General features: G+C 42.4%; 1 pseudogene; it reads right to left on the reverse strand.

Annotated features, from left to right (window-relative positions):
* Positions 1-8080: 8080 nt before the first annotated feature.
* LOC130842436 (tRNA 2'-phosphotransferase 1-like) lies at positions 8081-9157 on the reverse strand (annotated as a pseudogene).
* Positions 9158-9424: the final 267 nt, after the last annotated feature.

Consider the following 9424-nt stretch of genomic DNA (forward strand, 5'->3'; position numbering starts at 1 on the left):
ACTTCTCTCCAGTGAACTCGGTTTAGAAAAAAATCCAGGACGGGAGGTACCTTGTACTGACTTCTGCCTAGGGTGACCAACTTGTCCCAGCTTGCCTGGGGCTTTCCCAGTTTTCCTACTGAAAGTTCCACATGCCAGGAACCACCCCCCCCACCCCCAAGTCGTGGACAAACTGGGAGAGCTGGTCACCCTATTTCAGTCTACAAATATAATACAAATTTGAGAAGGGGCATAAAAAGAATTGACCAACTTTCTTGAATGGGGGAGGAAGAACATATGCTCTCAATAAATTATCCCAGCACAACTTAGAGCTTACTCATTCCCATAATTAACAAAAGTTCTCTCTGTTTGGGCAATCAAAGGCACACAATATCACTTTAAAAGTCAGAATCTACATTAACCTAAAAGCTCAGGTCACACACCACACACACACACACAAAGAACCATCTGAACCTAGATCCAGAGGGAGATATTCAGTTGGAAAGTTTACTTTTAGAAAGGTCAAGTTATTCTCCCTGAAGTTCCTGTAGACAAGTGATTTTAGAGATAGAGGCCCCTTGAGATCTAAAGGAAATGCTATTATAATACAAATAAACCTTCATGCAACCCAGCTGTGACATTTGATACCAGAGAGAATACGACTGAAAATACACAGCACCACTCTGGCTTTTCTCAAATGCAAAGGGAATTGTCAGAGACAACTATAACTTGCAAAGACAAAAACCAAAATGGGAATTTCCATTTATAGTTCAAAGGATAAAGATGCTTGGGGTGGGTGGTAAGGGTAGGTTGCAGAATAGCTACCAAAAATATTGAGTTCAGTCTGGGCCAAACATTTCCAAAATGAGAAGCCAGAGAAGAGAGAACCCAGTTTAAATGAACTTCTCAGTCAATAGGTCCCTTAAACAAAGTGTTGTTCCTTTAACGTCTTCCATTGCCCAGTGATTAAATAGGCTCCCACACAGCCCTGATTAAAAACATTTTCTGGGGCACATTTCTCCAATTCCAGTTCTATAGCACTTAATGTTCCCTCCAAAATTGCTTTGGGGAGAGCAATCTCATGTCAGGGAAATGAATTCAAAAGTGCTTCCCTGCAAGGGCTGAAGGAAATTTGTACCTTCAATCCGCAACTTGCAAAATACCAGGCTTTAGATTACTTTTGGAAGTTCACAAAATAAATCCAAGAAGCCTGATATTGAGCAAGGTAATCTTTAGCAAGTCTACATACACATTTAGTCTTTAAAACTATCATTTAAAAATAGGTGATTACCCATATTCTTCAGCAGAATGTACATTTTACTCAAGTAAACTATTTGGAGAGCATGTTTTGTAAGCATTAGCTTTTATAGACTATCTCCTTTTCAAAGGTTATACTTTAAACTCTTGCCTTCACAACTTTTTGACAGACTATATATTTAAATCCTGCTTGGACACAGCTTAGCGTTCAGCCACAGACCTCAAAGGGACCCCGTGTGGGTTTATGGACTTTTTTGTCGAGTCCCTTCTAGTACTCTGCCCAGCATACACATCCCTTTCCACTGGACAATCTTTCTGGTGTTTTTGTTTTTGTTTTGGCCGCACAGCGTGTGGGATCTTAGTTCCCGAAACAGGGATCAAACCTGTGCCTCCTGCAGTGGAAGCTCAGAGTCCTAACCACTGGACCACCAGGGAAGTCCCTGGACAATCTTTCCGGATTCATGGGTGAAGGGCAACAGAATTTGCCACCTCAAAATATGCCTCTTTGGCATATTGATTGGGACTGATTATTTTTCTCATTTTATAAACTTCCTTTATTCTGGGGTGAAAACACGATGATCAGTAGAGGTAAGAGTCAGTGTGAGCCTTATTTCTTCTAAGGAATTGTGTAGAGTAACTTTCTAGATTAATGGGCTCAGTTCTCATTCTCACCTGGCTATTCTGACTTACATTTCAAACTGTAGATGTTCAAAACTACATTACTGCTCCCACGTGTCCACCTCCCTGTCCTGTGCCCTTTATCTCAAAGGGAAAAACACGCCTGTACGGGCTCAGGCAAATTCTAGGTTCAAGTCCTTTATCTCTCACCGCCTGACTTAAATTGTGGCTGGTGAGCAAGACTCCCTGGTAAGAACATACCTGGATCCAACCAGTTCTCGCCACCGTGGCTCCACCAACCAGTCCAAACTGGCCCATGCCTGGGTGGTCGCAGCCACCTCCTCAGGCGTCTTCTTCCTGCCCGTCACTTCTCCACCAGGCAGTTTTAAAAGCAAGTCCGAATGCGTCTTTCCCCAGCTCAGAACCTTGGGAAGTCCCCATACCCTTACAAGAAAACTGATCCTTAGAGAGGTCCAGGCCCCGCCTCCTGTGTATTACCTGCAGCTGCAGACTAGGACTCGCCTGGGAGCCCTTAAGGATAGTGATGCCATTTACCGAGCAGCGCAGGTGAATGAAATCCACATTCTTAGTGAAGAGGTCTGCAAATTGTTGGGATGATTATTTTTGAGGGACTTCAAACAGAGGAGAATCTTGAACACAGGCTAGAAGCTGCCCTTTTGTAAGAAACATTTACATTTATAAGGGAAATCTCCATGCCTAAGGTTGTTTTTCTCTCCGTGTCAGGAAGAGAAGGATGACTGTACCTCTCTAGAACCTGTCATCAATGGAGAAGGCAGGGGCTTAAATCTGCATAACAACCTTACCCTTGTTTACTGTGCTTCTCCTGATAGTCTCTCATACTGGCTGCCCTCCCATCCCCCCAATATCCTCCCTTGTCTTTAGCTGGAGATGGTCTTTAAGGTTGGGACTTGGGCCATTTCAGGGAGTTATTCGGTTTTCCTGGGTCTCTCCAATGTATACCAGAGGTATATATGTTATTAAACTTCTGTTTGCATTTCTCCTGGTAATCTGTCTTTGATTACAGAGGATTCTGAGGCAAGAACCTGGAAGGGTAGAGGAAAAATTAGTTTTCCTCCTCTACATGGACAATGATGTGAATTGGGACAGTTTGTTTGGCCTGTGTCCACTTGGGAACAGACCTCACAGCCTTTTTCATATGTGACTCCAACTCTTCCCTCCAAATGGATCCTCTAGCAAAAGCCATAGCTTAACACAATTCCGGGAGCACCATTCACATACATGATCCAAAGGGTGGCATTCAATTAGAGTAGTGTGGTGTCTGGATCCTGTCTCACCTGCTAGTTCTGTTTCTGTTCACCTGAAATGAGGATTGGTCAATTGCTCACATTGCCCTTAAAGCTGTGATCTTCATGAATATTTATTAATTCATTTATTTACTTATTTTGGCTGCGTTGGGTCTTCAGTTGGGTCTTTGTTGCTGCGTGCAGGTGTTTCTCTAGTTGTGGCAAGCAGGGGCTACTCTTCATTGCAGTGCGTGGGCCTCTCATTGTGGTGGCTTCTCTTGTTGTGGAGCACGGGCTATAGGCTCCAGGGCTTCAGTAGTTGCAGCACATGGGCTCAGTAGTTGTGGCTTGCAGGCTCTAGAGCACAGGCTCAGTAGTTGTGGTGCACGGGCTTAGTTGCTCTGCAGCATGTGGGATCTTCCCAGACCAGGGATTGAACCCGTGTCCCCTGCATTGGCAGGATTCTTAACCACTGCTCTACCAGGGAAGTCCCTCTCTGTGAATTTTTTATTGTTTACCCTATCAGTAAAAAGATTTTTGATCACACTCTCCTATATATATATATATATATATATATCTTTATTTATAAAATATATACTTATGCACGTGAACACAATAAAGAATTTTTAAAAGCTTGAAATACAAAATAAATATGTACAGAACTTCTAACAATTTCTGAGAGCATCAGATTGCATGAAAAAGCAAGATTCAAATATGCTGCTTCCAAAAGCCCACTTTGTTTTTGTTTTATAAATTAAAAACATGAAATTTTATTGAAGCTTTTATTGATACATCTTTTTATTTATTTGTTGGCTGTGTTGGGTCTTCGTTGCTGCGCGTGGGGTTTCTCTAGTTGCGGTGAACGGGAGCTACTTTTCGTTGTGGTGCGCAGGCTCCTCACAGCTGTGGCTTCTTTTGTTGTGGAGTGTGGGCTCTAGGCACGTGGGCTTTAGTAGTTGTGGCACATGGGCTCAATAGATGTGGCTCACGGGCTCTAGAGCACAGGCTCAATAGTTGTGACGCATGGGCTTCATTGCTCCGCGGCATGTGGGATCTTCCTGGATTAGGGATCGAACCCATGTCCCCTGCATTGGCAGGCAGATTCTTAACCACTGCGCTACCTAGGAAGCCCCAAAAGCCCACTTTGAATTTAAGAATGCAAATAGGTTAAAAATATAAGCATGGGGAAATATATACCATACTAACACTAATCAAAATAAAGCTGCAGTGGTTATATTAATATCAAAGTAAATCTCAGAGCTAAAAATAATAACAGAGGTGAAGAGGGAGACAAAACTTGTCTGTAATAGAGTGTTCCTATTAAATAGCTTTCCCAGAAATCTGTAACATGGCAGGTTGCTTGTGGAGAATTCTGGGACTTTGGCTCCAGTCATCATTTCTTCCTTCTTGAAGACTCAGCAAATATATATCACTTTGGACACTAAAAGAGAAAAGAAGCCCTTTGTTAACTCAGAGCACATAATGACATTGCAACAATAGTAGTGAAGCAGGAGTCAGAGGGGCCCCCAGGGCAAACGGTTTGAGTTCATTCCCTGTGGACTGATACTCCAAGATGGGAACAACAGGACAATTGAAAGAGGAGGCTGGGTCCTGCTCAGATAGAAGATAAGAGACCACATATTCCTCCTTCTCAAAGTCAGCAGACGTCCCCGGACCACACATGCACAGAAAGTCTCCTTGGAGGTCAAAAGGGGAGTGATGCCAAGTGGCCAAACCTACCCATAGGCCTCTTGGCTAAGAGATGCGCACGAACACGTGGGAAAATCCTGAGATACACCAAATGTGGACTTTGAACCAGGCAAATCAAAATGACTGGTCAAAGGAAACCCAGAAGAAATGCCCCAGAAAAGTGATTCAAACTGCCACGAGGGTGCGACTCTCTGAGGCTTCCTGTGTGTCTATCCACACATACTCTTTTTTCCTAATAAACACTTTACTTGTTTCACTACTTTCTGTCTTTGTGGGAATTCTTTTCTGCAAAACCGTAGGGCCAGGGCCTTGTCACTGACCACTGGTCTTAGTGGCTAGGATTCAGTGCTCTCACCACCGCGACCCGACTTCAATCACTGGCTGGAAACCGAAATACTGCTTCAAGCCCTTGCGAGCCAAGGCCACCCGAGAACAGCACAATATCCTTAACAAGAAGAAAGGGAGATATGCTGCAGAAGGGAGTGAGGGGCAGAGAGAGAACCACAGAGTAGCTGAATGCCGGTGGAACAAAAGCACAACTTTTTATCTAATATGAACTTGATTGTCAAAGACCTTCAGAGCTTGGCTCTACCAATCATTAGCTGTGGGACTCTGGACAAGTTGTTCACCTCTGTGAAGCTCATTTTCCACATTTGTAAATAGCAATAGAATAGTAATAGAAACCACTTCTCAAATTTGTTGTGAGACCAGGAGACTATATGAAGAACACATGAAAATGTTTACTTCCATATTAATGTTAGCAATCATTTGGACCAGTGTCTTCTCAGCCATTATCTCCCACCAGAGATACATACTGGAGACGTATCACATAATTGTGTTCCCACAGTTTGTGCCCTTACTCCTCTTTCTTGGTTGAATATTGAAACATTAAACTAAGGTTAAATGTCTTTTTACCCAGTGTGACTGTGTTCATGAATTTTAATACTCTGAATTATATAATCCCACCATGCCTTCTCCTTCTTAGACTAGAAAAGATCCAACTCTCTTCCAACTACTTTGGTTAAATATTTTCTTATATCTTAGGATTATTAAAAAGAAAAATGCAGGGACTTCCCTGGTGATCCAGTGGTTAATAATCCATCTTGCAATGCAGGGGATGCTGGCCCTGGTCAAGGAACTAAGATCCCACATGCTGTGGGGCAACTAAGCCTGCGTGGCACAACTAGAGAGCCTGAGTGCTGCAACAAAAGATCCCGCATGCCACAACTAAGACCCGATGCATCCAAAAAAAAAAAAAAAAGTAAATATTTTTTAAAAAATAAAATAAAAAGAAAAACATTAATTTATTAACCAAATAAATATTTATTGAGTGTCCACCAAATATCGTGATAGGTTCAAGGTATAGAGCAGTGAACAAAATAGAACAAATACACCCTTATATTTCATACTAGTATAAATAGCTATAATAATACAAATTTCTTAAAATCTGTTGACTTTGTTCCAGAACTTCCATTTAGAGTGGTCATTGTCTCCATTCTCAAATGAAATTGGTGTTTAATTTGTATTTAGACAGTGCAAATTAATGAAGGTATCTTTAGTGCTAGAGATAAAGGAATCTGGGGAAGATTTATCACATGAAATGAACATCAAGAAAATAACATAATAAAATGAACATGCTGAGAAGAGAAAGAAAAATTTCTTTGTGACAATCATTAATTTTTCATTCTCTTTAAAGGTTTATTTTATAATATATTATCAAGTATTTGGAATATATTACAAACTCCAAATTCACATTAAATATATCTGAAAGAGAATAGAAGAATTTGGGAAGTAACGTCAGCAGTCTGACAAGCATATTAAAAAATTATAACAGTGCATGGTTTTCTCATGTTTACAGTTATTAAAGTCACTTTGTAGTTGTTTTACTCTATTTTCAAAATCAAGTTTTCGACAGGCCCAGAAAGTCAGCTTCACTGCTAGTTATGAGACATTCTTTGAGCATTTGTACGAATCACATCAAAACTAGCAAAAGTTTAGCTGCAATTTGTGTGTGTGTGTGTGTGTGTGTGTGTGTGTGTGTGTGTGAGGAGCTGTTTCCTTTTTGAAAGTGAGTCCTTTGCTACTGTATGATATGGCAATCTGAGGGTGCCAGTTTTCTGTCTCTGGTCCCCGTGCCTTCTACAACTTGCTGACTCACTTTCTGGAGTGGAATTAAGAATCTGTCTGAATCGACAGGCATTTGTGGCAGAAAGTGCTAGTTCTCCCGCAGCATCCATTTTCTCTTTCTTCTAAGCAAACAGAGTCTTAGGCACGGCAAGTTCTTGGAAAACAGCTTACAGGCATCAGAAGCAGTAGCATTAGGATAAATAAGAAAGATTTGCAAGTTGAGCACTGTCTGCTGTTTCTTCCTACTTTTAGCAACATCCTACAGAGAGATGGACCCCAGTCAGAGCTAACCAGACAGCAACCAAAAATGGAAGAGAACATAGCTCTGTCAAGAGTCATTCTTTGCCTGTGGCCTGTGATTGCACAGCCCCACACAACTGAAAAAGCCAACTGTTTTCTGCAACTCCACAGTGAAGCAGTTTAAAGGGGCTGCCAAAATACTACGGCTCCTCAGGACCTTCCTCCTTGACTGGTAAATGAGAGCCGGGGCAGAGGTAAAGAGCATACCTCAACTCTCCAGATCTGCAGGTTCTGCATCTGTGGATTCAAACAACCTAGGATAGAAAATATCCAGAAAAAAAAAAAAAATTCCAGAAAGTTCCAAAAAGCAAAATTTGAACTAACTGCACTGGCAAATATTTATGTAGTATTTATATTGTATTTATAACTATTTATATAGCATTTACATTGCATTAGGTATCATAAGTAATCTAGAGATGATTTAAAGTATAGGGGAGAATGTGTGTAGGTTACATGCGAATACTACACCATTTTATATAAGGGACTTGAACATCCACAGATTTTGGTATCATGGGGGTCCTGTAGCCAATTCCCTTCGGATACTGAGGGACAACTGTATTAAGGATGTCAATTTCCCAAACCTATTAAGAAGAGCTTAAGGAAGCAGTCATCAAGTTGAATGAGAGGAAGATGAGTCAGCACAGAGAACAGTGAAACAGTAAGAGAATTTGCCTTGAAGAGATCTTGGGCTGTGGTTACTTCTTTTTTTTTGCAAACATCAGTTTTTTTGATTATCTTTTTACATTTCTTTTTTTTTAATGAATATTTTATTGTTGGATCATCCTTTACCCTCTGGAGTGTGTTTGGGGCCACTCTGAGACTGTCTACTCATTACTAGCCAAGGAGAGGGGCTTTTGGGTAGGGCGTGTTGCAGAAAATCTGTTCATCAAGAAACCAAGCACCACACTCCACTCGGAGGGTTGGAGAACTCAGGTTTATTAAGCTGGCGGCCCCAGGCAAGCTAACGCTCCAGAGTTCTCGGCCCCGAGCTCAGGGTGAGCTTTACTTTTATAGCCCATGTTTACAGTTAGCATGGGTAGATTGGTTACTTGGTTTACAGAGCACAGAAGTTTCCAAACAGAAACTTACAAGAGTAGGTGCAGAACATTCCATTTTTAGCAAAACATGGTTACATTGGATTGCTAGGTCATCCTGGTTTTTTTTTGTTTGTTTTTCTCTGTGCAGCAAGCATATTTTACATAAGCAGAACAAGCATGGAGTTATTTTTAGCTGAGTGCAAGTTTCTAATTTTCCTCTTCAGGCGTAGTTGCAGGGCCTTCTTGAAATACTTGGGAAGCAGGAAGCCATCAGCGTTCCCTGGAATCAGGATCACCCCATTGACGGAGAGGAAGTAGGGTATTTCATCTGCCAGGGCCAGGGGCCCATTGATGAACAAGACTACTTCGCAATTTGGCCACATGCTACTGATGACACCACGGTCCTCAGGCAGTCTTCAGGCCTGGTGGATGTGTATCCTTCCCCAGCACGACAGGCCTTTGAGCAGGATGGATGACCAGTGCTGCCAGAATGTGCCATAAATCAGGGCCAAGGTCTGCGGGGTCACCAAGAACATCAGATCCATCTCAGGTACTTGCAGGAAGTGACCCAGAATGGCGAGCATGAGAGCCAATGCTGGGGTCCCCCGGCTGCAGGGTGAACCACTGCTTCCCCTTGGTGTCCATCTTGCTGCACATCTTCAGCGGAGAAGCTGCAGAACTGGGGCAGCTGCAGGAGGGTGCCCAGGGGCAGGAAGACTTTGACCCCCAGCTCCAGGGCTCCTTGACAGGTTGTAGGACCCAGTCTTGGTTACTTGCACATCTTGGTCTGGTTCCTGGGATCTGTGAGCCCGTCTATCCCTGGGTCCCTGCTGCTTCCTGCCTCCTGCTTCCAAAGAAGTTCATAGTCAAGACAGGCTCCCGCTGCCCGCAGCTCGTTACTTTTATGTGTAATTGACAAGCAGCAAATAGAACAGAAGCCTATTATTAAGTGTTACAGAAATCTGAAAGCCAAAGAAACCAAAAGCTTGGCAAATGCCCATGATTATTAGAGTCACTGTAGGCGAGGAAAAATAATTTTCTCTCTAACCTTCTGGATTCTTGGCTGAGACACCCCTGTAATAAAAGACAGGTTAACAGGGAAAAAAATAGAAGTTTAGTAACATGTGTTCT

Source organism: Hippopotamus amphibius, chromosome X, assembly GCF_030028045.1.
Source record: "Hippopotamus amphibius kiboko isolate mHipAmp2 chromosome X, mHipAmp2.hap2, whole genome shotgun sequence".
NCBI classification, from domain to species: domain Eukaryota; kingdom Metazoa; phylum Chordata; class Mammalia; order Artiodactyla; family Hippopotamidae; genus Hippopotamus; species Hippopotamus amphibius.